Source organism: Bufo gargarizans, chromosome 6 (genome assembly GCF_014858855.1).
Source record: "Bufo gargarizans isolate SCDJY-AF-19 chromosome 6, ASM1485885v1, whole genome shotgun sequence".
Classification (NCBI taxonomy): Eukaryota; Metazoa; Chordata; class Amphibia; order Anura; family Bufonidae; genus Bufo; species Bufo gargarizans.
The window spans coordinates 353,825,467-353,840,390 of NC_058085.1; positions in this window are offsets into that span (position 1 = coordinate 353,825,467).

A 14,924-nucleotide genomic window follows, 5' to 3' on the forward strand; every position below is an offset into this window, starting at 1 on the left:
TTGTGAAATATTGTTATTCTTCAAAAAATGTGCAATATAGTTGCAAAAAGGAGAAAGTCCAGTATATTTCCAATCAAGAAAAAGCGTGAAAAAATAGTGCTCATTGAATAAAATATGTTGTCACAACAAAAGTTGGTATATCGATATTGTTAAAAAAATGGTGAACCTTATATCATGTGAGTGGTGTTCTTCTATTAAAACAATGCCAGATACTTGCTGGTGTGAATACTGCAGTAGTTATTGTTATATTCACTGGGTTTCCCGGTATTAGAACGTCCGCCCTTTAAGGAGAGAGCAATTCTCCTAGTAATTGTAAGTATACTTAAAGTCTGTTATATGTTTTCCCAGTATTATTCTTTTGTATAGCCGTTACTGTTGGCAAAATATAAATGTTAAAATGCGGAGAGTGGAGAGTTTACTTTACCCCTCTTCATCTGTTACGATGTCTTCCTTTGTGCAAGGACCTGCGTGGCGTCCCACGTGATCACTCGCCTTACCATGTGATGTTGCACGTGATGGTGATGCGGTTTGACGTCACACGGTGTCTGGTTTCTGATTGGCCAAACCTTTTTGCTGCTGGAAATTTAAAAGAATATTGCCGTGGCAGATATGTTATCATCCGATAATTTTCAGTTCCAAGTAGTGGTTTTCCTTTTAGTCCTCACTAGTTCCTCAGACCAGACGCGTTTCGGGACACTTTTGGTCCCTTCCTCAGTGGTCAAGTTGTGGTATGTCCGGAGCAAGTGAGGGTTTAAATGCTGTTTTCTTTAAGGGCTGTTACCTTCAATTTGTTTGGGTTGTTTGTAAATCCTGATCTGGATTTGGTCAGCGGCTAGATAGCTAGAAAAATAAATAAGTGTATGTTCACATTGTCTGTGTTGTGATCTATTTCTCATTAAGGATGTTTTGTATTGCAAATGTGATATTTTGCAAATGTTTTGTGTATTCTGGATCTCATCCAACTTGACCACTGAGGAAGGGACCAAAAGGTTTTATGGACTGATGAAATGAGAGTGAGTCTTGATGGACCCGTGGCTGGATTGGTAAAGGGCAGAGAGTTCCAGTCCGACTCAGACGCCAGCAAGGTGGAGGTGGAGTACTGGTTTGGGCTGGTATCATCAAAGATGAGCTTGTGGGGCCTTTTCGGGTTGAGGATGGAGTCAAGCTCAATCCCAGTCCTACTGCCAGTTTCTGGAAGACACCAGTGGTACAGGAAGAAGTCTGCATCCTTCAAGAAAAACATGATTTTCATGCAGGACAATGCTCCATCACACGCATCCTCCACACACGTACTCCACAGCGTGACTGGCAAGAAAGGGTATAAAAGAAGAAAATCTAATGACATGGCCTCCTTGTTCACCTGATCTGAACCCCATTGAGAACCTGTGGTCCATCATCAAATGTGAGATTTACAAGGAGGGAAAACAGTACACCTCTCTGAACAGTGTCTGGGAGGCTGTGGTTGCTGCTGCACGCAATGTTGATGGTGAACAGATCAAAACACTGACAGAATCCATGGATGGCAGGCTTTTGAGTGTCCTTGCAAAGAAAGGTGGCTATATTGGTCACTGATTTGTTTTTGTTTTGTTTTTGAATGTCAGAAATGTATATTTGTGAATGTTGAGATGTTATATTGGTTTCACTGGTAAAAATAAATAATTGAAATGGGTATATATTTGTTTTTTGTTAAATTGCCTAATAATTATGCACAGTAATAGTCACCTGCACACACAGATATCCCCCTAAAATAGCTAAAACTAAAAACAAACTAAAAAGTACTTCCAAAAATATTCAGCTTTGATATTAATGAGTTTTTTGGGTTCATTGAGAACATGGTTGTTGTTCAATAATAAAATTAATCCTCAAAAATACAACTTGCCTAATAATTCTGCACTCTCTGTACATTATAATCCCTGCACCATGCCGTATAATATACATTATAATCCTTGCACCATGCCGTATAATATACATTATAATCCTTGCACCATGCAGTATAATATACATTATAATCCCTGCACTGCTTTACAGTATACATTATAATCCCTGCACCATGCCGTACAATATACATTATAATCCCTGTAAATGCTTTACAGTATACATTATAATCCCTGCACCATTCTGTGTAATATACATTATAATCCCTGCACCAGGGCGTACAATATACATTATAATCCCTGCACCATGCCGTATAATATACATTGTAATACCTGCACTGCTGTACAGTATACATTATAATCCATACACCATACAGTAGAATATACAGTATAATCCATACACCATGCTGTACAATAAACATAACCCCACAGAGTAGGCGTTATACTGTATATTGAACGGCATGGTACAGAGATTATGACGTATATTGTACGACATGGTGCAGGGATTATAACGTATATTTTACGGCATGGTGCAGGGATTATAATGTATATTTTACGGCATGGTGCAGGGATTATAATGTATATTGTACGGCATGGTGCAGGGATTATAATGTATATTGTATGGCATGGTGCAGGGATTATAATGTATATTGTACGGCATGGTGCAGGGATTATAATGTATATTGTACGGCATGGTGCAGGAATTATAATGTATGTTGTACGGCATGGTACAGGGATTATAATTTATACTGTACAGCAAATGTATGGAGGTTACACCATGCCGAACAATATAACCTCTGTGGGATAGATAGATAGATAGATAGATAGATATGAGATAGGTATACCTATATACAGCCTACAACTATATACTGCTTTCACCTATATACAGTCTACACGGTGTAGACTGTACATAGGTGTAGACTGTATATAGGTATACTACAAGAAAATTTAGACTAGAACATTCAGAATCACAGGTGCATATCCATTAAGCAAAACATGATTGATAAAAAAGAAAATGGCTGCACACCATTATACATACAAACAATAGAGCTAAGAAATGGGGATCATTCTAAATAAAAGTGGTATCATACCTACTATAAATGAGTCAATGGAAGCTCTTAGTGCACATATTTGATCAAACGTGTGTTGGGCCCAGCTACCAGGCGTCAAGGTGGCTTCCGCAGATAGGTCCCTAACACTAATATACCGCCTCTCTGTATGTATGTTGCTGGAGAGGTAAGTGAATTTATTTTGGGTGTTTGATTTGAGGATCTGATATGGGCATCTGATCTAAGGTGTGATATGGGAGTCTGATCGAAAAAGGTAAGAGGGTATATAAGGGGGTATATTTGTACTGTCACACATTATAAGGTGATATTTTTTGTACTGGTGCAAATTATAAGCGGGTATTTTTTGTACTGTCACACATTATAAGGGAGTACTTTTTGTTCCGGTGCACATAATAAGGGTATTTTTTGTACTGACGCACATTAGGGGTCAATCTTCTACTGGCACACCTTATAAGGAGAATTATTACCACTGGGGGACTATGAGGTACATGGTTTATAGTATGGGCACAATGGAGGCATTATTACTATTGGGGGCACTGTTAAGACTAAGTGCAGTCTGGCAGATAATTAGCACTTGGGGGAGCACTATTACTATGGGGGCATCCTGCACAGTATCAGCTTAGCACAATTATTTAGTGGGCGACATTATGTTTACACTATTAGTGTCAAGGACACTATATGCTGTGCGCAGTTATTTTTTTAGGGCATTGTGTGCTAATAATTATTGCAGGGGGCACTATCTGTGTGATACTAGTATTTTCAGGGGGACTGCAGTACAGTATTGGGGAGCACAGCGGGCACAGTATTGGGGGTGGATGCTGTGTTCAGAAGGTGGGAGGATAATGGAAAAGTGGGAAACTAAGATGTCTGTTTGTCAAACTCTGGCTGAAGGAAAGATGGCTGAAAGAAATCATCATGGTGGTCTGGTCTGAATGGACAATCACTCACCTTATCCACTTGCATGTGCAGAGGCAGTTGTTCCACTGTTGATTGTGAAGGACCTGCCGAAGGACCTGTGCTAGGCGTAATGACTTCACTGCTCGCTCCTAGCATGATCATGTAGTGACTTTTTTTTAATCCCTAAAAGGCCATATTGAACTAGCGTACTCGTTCTTAAAGGGAGTCTGTCACCTCATTTTCACAAACAGCATTATTACTGCTGGAGGCCACTATGGGGGACATTATTGATGCCTCTATGGGGTTAGTTTGCTGTTAGGCATATAGCTTTGTTCACTTATAGTACCACGTACTATTCCTAAATCACGTGATAGAGCTATCCAGTCCTACGTCTCATTTCCCACCCTGGGCTTCCCTTTATCATTTTCCATGACTTCGTGTCCTAACCGGAATTGGCGCTTGTTTTCCTTCTCTCCTGTTTTTTGGGGTCTATACTGTAAGTGAGTGACTTTGTTCAACACTATAGATATATCACCCTACATACGCATTCACAAATTTGTGAGGTGTTTGTAGTCACAAACACTTTGTTTGAGCTGCCTCCCCCCTTTCTTTCTCTTCTTCTCTCTTTTACATGACTTTGACCACCCCTGTCGGCACCCAGATTTCTTCATTCCTAGGGATACGGTGTGATCCCCAAGTGTCTAAATTAACTTCAGTTTTTTTTCTCTACTCTATTTTCTCATAGTGGCCACCAGCAGTAATAATGTCCCCTATAGTGGCCCCCAGCAGTAATACTGTCCCCCATAGTGGCCACCAGCAGAAATAATATCCCCCATAGTGGCCTCCAGCAGTAATACTGTCCCCTATAGTGGTCCCCAGCAGTAATAATGTCCCCCATAGTGGTCCCCAGCAGTAATAATGTCCCCCATAGTGGCCCTCGGCACTAATAATGTCCCCCACAGTGGCCCCCAGCACTAATAATGTCCCCCATAGTGGCCCCCAGCACTAATAATGTCCCCCATAGTGGCCCTCAGGAAATAAAAAAATCACTTCTCTCATCCACTTGATTGTGAAGGAACTGCCGAAGGACCTGTGCTAAGAGTGATGACGTCACTGCACGCTCCCAGCACTATCATGTGGTGATGTCATCATGCTGAGGGATGTCAGGAGTGAAAGCTGTTTTACTTTCACTTTCAGCCGCACACTTAGGAGCCGTTTTCGAGCAGAATAAAAGTACTTTTTCTGGGCATGAAATAAAGACAGACAGGTAGTTTTTAAATGCGTTTGAGATGTTTTGTGGGACAATGCTGTTAGTTTTACTGGTGAAAATGAGGTGACAGGCCTCCTTTGAGAGACCAAAAATAGGACATGCTATTACTAAAACAGCCATGTGACTAGCTCCATTAAATAATTGGGGCTAAAAATGGCTGTGTGGCCAATTTTATCATTAGTGTGCGTTTCCTTTTATATTCTATTCCTGATTTTGGCTTCCAATCCAGACCTCCCAGGTGTCCCTCTTTTGTAGGGACAGCCCCTCTTTTTGACCCAAGTCCCTCTTTAGTCTATAAATGTCCCTCTTTTTCATTTGAGGTATACATTTTCATTACTGCATGTGCTATATTCAACTAGAAAGTGTTTGTCTGGTTCCTCTCTGTATATTAGAGCCCACCTGCTATATTATTTGATGCAATTTAAATTCTAGAAATTTCTATATTCAGATAATTTTTGCACTATTTAGTAAGAGAAAACTATTGAAGTGTATAAATAGGAAGGAAAAATTGAACTTTCATGCAATGAGCTATAAGGCCTCTTTCACATGAGCGTGGCGGATTAGGTCTGGATGCGTTCAGTGAAACTTGCACCATTTTGCAAGCAAGTTCAGTCAGTTTTGTCTGCAATTGCGTTCAGTTTTTTCTGTTTGAGTGCAATGCATTTTGATGCTTTTTTCATGCGCGTGATATAAAAAAACACGGAAGGTTTACAAACAACATCTCCCAGCAACCATCAGTGAAAAACGCATTACATCCGGACTTGCATCCGGATGCAATGCATTTTTCACTGAAGCCCCATTCACTTCTATGGGGCCAGGGCTGCGTGAAAAATGCAGAATATAGAACATGCTGCATTTTTCACGCAACGCAGAACTGATGCGTGCAAAAAAATGCTCATGTACACAGACCTATTGTCACGGTGGGGAGTTTCCCCCACTGTATAATGGAAACGGTTACTAGGCCAGACAACAATGGAGCGGGCCACAACCTACAGCCACCCTAATCCTGACCGCATGAGCAAACCCTCAAGGTGGGAGGGCTCATGCACTGGAACCTGGATCCTGCTGACCCTGACATAGGGGTCAGGACTAGGAGACAACCGGTTCCTCAGGGACTCAGACAAACCGTAGTCTCCAGCTGCCTAGTAACAGGTGGAAAGGAAAAGACCATATGCAGCAACTGGATTGGCAGGTAAGAACACCGGAAAACTCACTTACCTACCGCTGCCACCACGACTGGAACCTGTGCATAAGTACAGGTGCCCACACACCAAATAGGACACCGTACAAACACCACCACACACAGGTATCCAGCACTCCTGATACTGCCTGGACCCCATGCCACAAGGAGCATGGCAGCCCCAGACAGCACTGCATGCCAAGGTTACCAGTGGGGTACCTCAGGGATCTGTTCTGGGACCCATATTGTTGAATATCTTTATCAGCGAAATTGCAGAAGGCCTCAATGGTAAGGTGTGTCTTATTGCTGATGACACAAAGATTTGTAACAGGGTTGATGGTCCTGGAGGGATACACCAAATGGAAAAGGACTTAGAAAAACTAGAGGAATGGTCAGAAATCTGGCAACTAAAATGTAATGTTGATAAGTGCAAAATAATGAACCTGGGGCGTAAAAACCCAAGAGCAGAATATAAAATCAGTGATACAGTCCTAACCTCAGTATTTGAGGAAAGGGATTTAGGGATCATTATTTCAGAAGACTTAAAGGTAGGCAGACAATGTTATAGAGCAGCAGGAAATGCTAGCACAATGCTTGGGTGTATAGCGAGAGGCATTACCAGTAGATAGAGGGAGGTGTTCATGCCGCTCTACAGATCACTAGTGAGACCTCATTTGGAGTATAGTGCTCAGTACTGGAGACCATATCTCCAGAAGGATATTGATACTTTGGAGAGAGTACTGAGAAGAGCTACTAAACTGGTACATGGATTGCAGGACAAAACTTACCAGGAAAGATTAAAGGACCTTAACATGTATAGCTTGGAAGAAAGACGAGACAGAGGGGATATGATAGAAACTTTTAAATACATAGGGAATCAACAAGGTAAAAGAGGAGAGAATATTTAAAAGAAGAAGCTTTAAAAGTAATATCAGGAAGTATTACTTTACTGAGAGAGTAGTGGATGCATAGAATAGCCTTCCTGCAGAAGTGGCAGCTGCAAATACAGTGAAGGAGTTTAAGCATGCATGGGATAGGCATAAGGCCATCCTTCATATAAGATAGGGCCAGGGGCTATCCATAGTATTTAGTATATTGGGCAGACTAAATGGGTCAAATGGTTCTTATCTGCCGACACATTCTATGTTTCTATGTTTCTATACAGACTAATGGTAAACCCCTCCGGGAAACCAGGCCCCTCACAGAGGTATCAACATACCGAGTGACGTATAGCATACATGCAGGGACCAACACCAACAACAGCCCAGACATGTAACAACCAACAAAACACAAACCCACACATACAACAAGGGAGGGTAAAGGTACAAGGAGGGTATAAAAGGTTGGACAATTTATGTTCCATAAGGTGGCCCTCAAGGACTGAGCTGGGACACCCATACAAGGCACAAAGCTCCAACACCAAGCAAGGCTGTAGTACAACTGCACCCAGCCACCAAGCCACAGGTTTATATCAAGCTTGCGGCCGCACCCAGGAAACACCTTAAAGGGGTTGTCCGGGATTGATGATATTTTCTTAAGTGCACTGTAGTCACCTTAATTGTTCATACATGCCTGCATTATCTTTATTTTCCTTTTCTGATGCCCCGTATTCTAATCTCCAAATTCTGAGCCGGAAGTGCGGTTTCTCTACAAGTTAGTGACGTACCGGGCCCCTTTGTGGAGAGCGAAGCCTCTTCTTCCGATTTGCAAGGAGCCCGGTGACGTCACCGGCACCCACGAACATTATTCAGAGCGCAGAGAGGGCGGGTAGTAGGTGGCAACAAGCTGCGCTAAGTAACGGCCCTCTGGTCCGGTGACGTCACCGGCACACAAGAATATTATGCAGAGCGCAGGGAGGGAGGTTTGTAGGAGGTAACTTCAGGGATATGTAACGCCCCTCTGGTCCGGTGACATCACAGGGTATTGTGCATACTTATCTATGAAGATAGAGAGGAGGTATATGTGGGCAGGAGGCGGAATATAAATGAGGGGGGAGGATGCACGGAGGAGTGGAGACTGATCTGACTGACAGCCCGGACGCCGCTATGCTGCGCTGCCTTGTGGGACCCACAAGGCAGTGTGTCAGGAAGTTACCACAGATATACACAAACATGTCAATATTCAGTGGGGGACCGTGGAAGCACTGGAGAAGTGCTAAAAATACAGGAACACAACAGGGGGACCTTAAATCAGCTAGACATGGTAAAATATAATGTTTTTAAAAATCTGCTACTATTTTCACCGTGTATTGCTCGGTCATGCAACTTACCACCCAAATGAATTTTACCTCCTTTTCTTCTCACTAATAGAGCTTTCATTTGGTGGTATTTCATTGCTGCTGACATTTTTACTTTTTTTGTTATTAATCAAAATGTAACGAAATTTTAGCAAAAAAATGACATTTTTCACTTTCAGTTGTAAAATGTTTTAAAAAAAACGACATCCATATATAAATTTTTCGCAAAATTTATTGTTCTACATGTGTTTGATAAAAAAAAATGTTTGGGTAAAAAAAAAAATGGTTTGGGTAAAAGTTATAGCGTTTACAATCTATGGTACAAAAATGTGAATTTCCGCTTTTTGAAGCAGCTCTGACTTTCTGAGCACCTGTCATGTTTCCTGAGGTTCTACAATGCCCAGACAGTAGAAAAACCCCACAAATGACCCCATTTCAGAAAGTAGACACCCTAAGGTATTCGCTGATGGGCATAGTGAGTTCATACAACTTTTTATTTTTTGTCACAAGTTAGCGGAAAATGATGAATTCTTTTTTCTTTTTTTTTTCCTTACAAAGTCTCATATTCCACTAACTTGTGACAAAAAATTAAAACTTCCATGAACTCACTATGCCCATCATGAAATACCTTGGGGTGTCTTCTTTCCAAAATGGGGTCACTTGTGGGGTAGTTATACTGCCCTGACATTTTAGGGGCCCAAATGCGTGCAAAGTAGTTTGAAATCAAAATGTGTAAAAAATGGCCTGTGAAATCCGAAAGGTGCTCTTTGGAATGTGGGCCCCTTTGCCCACCTAGGCTGCAAAAAAGTGTCACACATGTGGTATCGACGTACTCAGGAGAAGTTGGGGAATGTGTTTTGGGGTGTCATTTTACATATACCCATGCTGGGTGAGATAAATATCTCGGCAAAAGACAACTTTTCCCTTTTTTTTTATACAAAGTTGGCATTTGACCAAGATATTTATCTCACCCAGCATGGGTATATGTAAAATGACACCCCAAAACACATTGCCCTACTTCTCCTGCGTACGGTGATACCACAGGTGTGACACTTTTTTGCAGCCTAGATGCGCAAAGGTGCCCAAATTCCTTTTAGGAGGGCATTTTTAGACATTTGGATCCCAGACTTCTTCTCACGCTTTAGGGCCCCTAAAAAGCCAGGGCAGTATAAATACCCCACATGTGACCCCATTTTGGAAAGAAGACACTCCAAGGTATTCAATGAGGGGCATGCCGAGTTCATAGAAAAAAAAATCTTTGGGCACAAGTTAGCGGAAATTGATATTTTTTTTTTCTCACAAAGTCTCCCTTTCCGCTAACTTGAGACAAAAATTTCAATCTTTCATGGACTCAATATGCCCCTCAGCGAATACCTTTGGGTGTCTTCTTTCCAAAGTGGGGTCATTTGTGGGGTGTTTGTACTGCCCTGGCATTTGAGGGTCTCCGCAATCATTACATGTATGGCCAGCATTAGGAGTTTCTGCTATTCTCCTTATATTGAGCATACAGGTAATGAGATTTTTTTTTTCCGTTCTGGGCTGAAAGAAAAAATGAACGGCACAGATTTCTTCATTCGCATCGATCAATGTGGATGAAAAAATCTCTGCCCAAAAAAAAAAACAAGAGGGGAAAGGCGTCTGCCAGGACATAGGAGCTCTGCCCAACATGCATACCCACTTAGCTTGTATGCCCTGGCAAACCCGATTTCTCCATTCACATCAATCGATGTGGATGAATAAATCATTGCCGGGATTTTTAATTTTTTTTTATATATACAAAGTGTTTGCCAAAGCATATGAACACCGCTGCCTCCTCAGCTCATATGCCTCGGCAAACGTATCTTTTACTGCAGAGGAGAAATCTCGTCTTGCAGTGCCGCATACACCGACTTTTGTGTAATCTGACTGCAGCGCAATGCTTCTGTCAGAATGCACATCAGTGCTGCAGCTAGTCGATCGGTTGGTCCACCTGGAAGGTAAAAAAAAAAAAGAAAAAACCAGGCCGCAACGCAATAAATTTATTAACTTTATAATAACTTTTGAACAGAACATATAAACTTTAACTTTTTGAACATAACGTTAACTTTTTTGCATACTGGTGATTTTATTTTTATTACCTTTATAGGACAAACCTCTCCTTCACCATGGGACAATGTGCAAAGCGCAAATCGCCCAAAGATGTGATGAAGTACATTATGCACTTTGTCCCAGGTGAAAGGAGAGGTTTGCAGCAGCTCTGTGTGAATGGGCCCTAATAGCCCTGTGTGCCTGTCCTGTGAGATGTGATCCCTTTGCTAAGTGTACCTGTGTGTGGTACTTCCAGAAACACTCCCCTAAGCATAGGGCAGGGTGGTCAGGGCAGTCAGGACAGAAATAGCGGGTGTCACGCCTTATTCCACTCCTGCTACAGACACAACATCTTTTTCGGGGTGACGGTTGGGTTGAGGTACCGGCAACGACACTGGGGAAATGTCGCTCGTGTAGACGGCTAACTACACTAGTGGATGGGGCCATGGAACCTCCTGGATACAGGAGGTTCTCGATGATCTCTTCCTGAAATTTGAGGAAGGATCCTGTTCTCCCAGCCTTACTGTAGAGAACAAAACTATTATACAGAGCCAATTGAATTAAATATACAGACACCTTATACCAGCGTCTGGTGCGTCGGGAAACTAAATACGGAGCCAACATCTGGTCATTGAAATCCACCCCTCCCATGAGCAAATTATAGTCGTGGACACAGAGGGGCTTTTCAATGACACTGGTTGCTCATTCAATTTGGCTTGTCGTGTCTGGTGAATGGAGGAGAGCATGTAAACGTCACGCTTGTCTCCCCATTTCACCGCGAGCAATTCTTCGTTACACAAGGCAGCCCTCTCCCCCCCTGCAAGACGGGTGGTAACGAGCCGTTGGGGGAAGCCCTGGCGACTAGGTCGCGCGGTGCCACAGCAGCCAATCTGTTCTAGGAACAAATGCCTGAAGAGGGGCACACTTGTGTAGAAATTGTCCACATAAAGTGGTACCTTATTTGGTACCCCTTGCCAAATAAGGGTGACACCAAGTCCCATACTGTCTTCCCACTGTTCCCCAGGTAGTCAGGGCAACCGACCGGCTCCAGGGTCTGATCTTTACCCTCATAGATCCGAAATTTGTGGGTATAGCCTGTGGCCCTTTCACAGAGCTTTTACAATTTGACCCCATACCGGGCGCGCTTGCTTGGGATGTATTGTTTGAAGCAAAGGCGCCCGGTAAAATGTATAAGGGACTCGTCTACGCAGATGTTTTGCTCTGGGGTATACAAATCTGCAAATTTCTGGTTGAAGTGGTCTATGAGGGGCCGAATTTTGTGGAGCCGACCAAAAGCTTGGTGGCCTCTGGGACGAAAGGTGCTATTGTCACTAAAGTGCAGGAAACGCAGGATGGCCTCAAATCGTGCCCTGGACATGGCAGCAGAGAACATGGGCATGTGATGAATTGGGTTTGTGGACCAATATGACCGCAATTCATGCTTTTTGGTTAGACCCAACACCCATGTTGAGGAGAAGGCCCAGAAAATTTTTTAATTCGGAAACTTGGACTGGTTTCCACCGGAAAGGCTGGGCATAAAAGCTTCCCGGGTTGGCAGATATAAATTGTGTGGCATACCGGTTTGTTTCTGCCACGACTATGTCCAAGAGCTCCGCAGTCAAGAACAGCTCAAAAAATCCCAGGGCCGAACCGATCTGAGCTGTCTCAACCCGAACTCCAGACTGGGCGGTGAAAGGGGGAACTAATGGTGTGGCTGAAGTTGGGGACTGCCAATCAGGGTTTGCCAGCACCTCAGGGACTCTGGGGGGTCTACGGGCCTGTCTGTGCAGTGGCTTCGACGGGGTAACTATTGCACGTGCCACCGTACCAGCTTCAACTGCCCTTCTGGCGCTCGCCACTTCACCATGTTGTACGCAGTGCTGGTACTAGGTCCAGGGAGGGCTGCGCTGCTGGTGTATGCCTCACCACGTAATCCGACAGCGCCAGCCCCACTCTGCTGCCCTTGAAGTGGATCCTGCGCAACCTGTGGTCTAGCAACACGGGGCCGGGTACGCCTGGTGGTATCAGGGACCTCAACCTCCTCGTCCGAACTTTGGGTCAGAGAGCCACTGCTTTCTACAGGTTCATATTCTGACCCGCTAGATTCGTCAGATGAGGGTTCCCATTCCTCATCCGACTGGGTCAGAAGCCTGTAGGCCTCTTCAGAAGAATACCCCCTGTTTGACATTTGGGCAACTAAATTTAGGGGTATTCCCTGAGACTACCCAAGAAAAAAAGCAAGCCTGTCTTACAAAGGGGAGGCTAGCGAAGTACCGGAGGCCGCTGCGATTGATAAAAAATATCAAAACTGATTTTTTTATCGCCGCAGCGCTTGTAAAGTGATTGTGCAGTGATCAAAATAATAATAATTTTTTGTCACTGCGGCGGGGCGGGCGTGGGCGAACGCACGTGTGGGCGACCGATCAGGCCTGATCGGGCAAACACAGCGTTTTGGGTGGAGGGCGAGCCTAAGGTGACACTAATACTAATATAGATCTGACTGTGATCAGTTTTGATCACTTCCAGATACTATAAAAGTACAAATGCTGATTAGCGATACGCTAATCAGCGAATAACGGACTGCGGTGCGGTGGGCTGGGCGCTAACCGATTGCTAACTACCTAACCAAGGGGCCTAAACTATCCTAAAACCTAACGGTCAATACCAGTGAAAAAAAAAAGTGACAGTTTGCACTGATCACTTTTTTCCTTTCACTAGGTGATTGACAGGGGCGATCAAGGGGTGATCAAGGGGTTAATTGGGGTGATGGGGGGTGATCTGGGGCTAAGTGAAGTGTTTGGTGCTACTCACTGTGAACTGTGCTCCTCTGCTGGAACCAACCGACCAAAAGGACCAGCAGAGGAGCAGAGAAGCCATTTAACACATCATATTTATAAATATAATGTGTTAACTGGCTTCTGATTATTTATTTTTTAAATCATCAGCTTGCCAGCCACGATCATTGGCTGGCAAGCTGATGACGTGACCCCCCTCTAACTTTTGCCGGCCTGCGATGCGCATGCGCGGGTCGGCTGAGCGCATCATCTCGCGTCTCGCGAGATGACGCGCCAATGCGTGACTGTGCCTGGGAGAGCCGCCTCTGGACCGCGATCCTGCGTTAGGCGGTCCGGAGGCGGTTAATCCCAATCCCCACTAGCCAGAAGATTAACCCCTTGCCCCTGGCAACCAGTCTGCACGGCAACCGCTTCATGGTCAAACACCAATATGACTGTGACACCTATTGAAATGAATAGGTCAGGATTCAGTGTGGGTGCTATGCGTTCACGTCACGCATTGCACCCGCGCGGAAAACTCACTCGTATGAAAGAGCCCTAAGGCCTCTTTCACACGGGCGTCGCATGTGAGGGCCTGACAAGTTGCGGGTGCGTTGCGGGGAAAATGCAAAGAGTTTTAATGTGTTTTGCACGCGCGTGAGAAAAATCGGAATGTTTGGTACCCAGACCCGAATCCAGACTTCTTCACAGAAGTTCGGGTTTGGGTTAGGTTTTCTGTAGATTTTATTATTTTCCCTTATAACATGGTTATAATGGAGAATAATAGCATTCTTAATACAGAATGCATAGTAAAATTTAACTCACCCCATCCACTTGATCGCGTAGCGGATCTGAAGAAAGTAGAAAGAAGAGGAGATCCGCTACGCGATCAAGTGGATGGGGTGAGTTAAATTTGTTTATTATTTTTAACCCCTCAATGGACATTTTACTACGCAATCTGTAGTCAGAATGCTATTATTTTCCTTTATAACCATGTTATAAGGGAAAATAATACAGATCGGGTCCCCATCCCGATCGTCTCCTAGCAACCATGCGTGAAAATCGCACCGCATCCGCACTTGTTTGCGGACGCTTGCGATTTTCACGCAGCCCCATTCACTTCAATGGGGCCAGCGTTGCGCGAAAAACGCACAATATAGAGCATGCTGCGATTTTCACACAACGCACCAGTGATGCGTGAAAATCACCACTCATGTACACAGCCCCATTGAAGTGAAGTGAACGGGTCCGGATACAGTGCGGGTGCAATGCGTTCACCTCACGTATTGCACCCGCACGGAATTCTCGCCCGTGTGAAATGGGCTTAAGGCCTCTTTCACACGAGCATCACTGATTGGCTCCAGATGCGTTCAGGCTGCGTTCAGTGAAACTCGCACCATTTTGCAAGCAAGTTCAGTCAGTTTTGTCTGCGATTGCGTTCAGTTTTTTCCACGCGGGTGCAATGCGTTTTGATAAAAAACGGAAGGTTTACAAACAACATCTCCTAGCAACCATCAGTGAAAAACGCATTCCATCCGCACTTGCTTCCGGATGCA